General features: G+C 38.1%; 1 protein-coding gene across 4 annotated transcripts in view; it reads left to right on the top strand.

The window, feature by feature from the left end:
* The window catches only part of LOC116689210 (LHFPL tetraspan subfamily member 2a protein), a 23338-nt gene that overhangs the window by 5855 nt on the left and 16382 nt on the right, over positions 1-1101 (top strand). The gene's annotated exons all lie outside the window — the stretch shown is intronic.

Here is a 1101-nt window from a genome sequence, read left to right as displayed (position 1 = left end):
AAAATTTCAGCAGCAGTTTTAGCAAGAAAAAAAAAATAGATAAAAAAGACAGTATGAAGACAACAAAATAAAAGTAATAATAACAACAAGAACATTTGTCAAATAAAGACAAAAAAGGCCATAAATTGTTAAGTTGACAGATCATCCTCACTATACATGCCCCTGAAATTCTGCTCAAACTAAGTAGATGGAATGAGATGAACTTGACTGGGAATGTTACAGATAGGCATCACTTTCACGTCAACACAAAGCCAACCTAAGCACAAAAAACCTGTCGCAACTACTGCCAAACTACTTTAAAATACAACCATGAATTTTATACATGACCGAATCCTGCTGTACTGAATTATACCCGCATCTTAAGTGTTTCAAATCTCTTACCTGCACTCTTCAGATGTTCATGTCATGCCTGTGACTTTGTTATTGTGGCCCAGTTCAGCTGGTTTCTACTCAACCCTGACCTCAGATGAATCAGTTTAGCCCCATGAGATAATGCTCTTTTGTGGCTGAAGTTTTTTTCCCTTGATCTGACTCAGATCGTTTGTTCATTCACTAAAGACGTAGTGGAATGATTAATCACCTTGAATGGAAGCTGGCGGAGAATTTATGTATAACCTTCACCATCGTTATTCTCCTCAGGGCACCAGCCAGACTTGTAACTCTTAATGAATGTTTTTGTGCTGAACTTTTCATCACCAACAAAATTACACATTTAGTAAATATTGGGGCAAGAAAAGTTAAAATTATTAAAAAAATATATATAATAAAAAATGTTTGTAGTTTGTGGGAATAGACCTGTTGAACTTCTCACAACGTTTTTCGGGGATCACTGACTATACCAGTGAGGCCCCCAAGACAGCAGAGTCGCCTACGCTGTGTTTAAACTAGATCCCACACATTTTCCTGTGTGTATCATAATGCTGGATGATGACATCAGAGGGCTTCTGAGAAAACCTCTTTGCTCCCATGAGACCACGGCTGTGCCGAGGCCAGTGTGTACACAACAACTTAATCATAACATAGCAACAGTATCATAATCACTTTGATTGGGACCTATACATGCTTCTTATACAGACACACTTGAACACTGACACACACACA

The sequence above is a fragment of the Etheostoma spectabile genome, chromosome 5, assembly GCF_008692095.1.
Source record: "Etheostoma spectabile isolate EspeVRDwgs_2016 chromosome 5, UIUC_Espe_1.0, whole genome shotgun sequence".
Lineage (NCBI taxonomy): Eukaryota > Metazoa > Chordata > Actinopteri > Perciformes > Percidae > Etheostoma > Etheostoma spectabile.
This window is presented reverse-complemented; position numbering and strand designations above follow the sequence as displayed.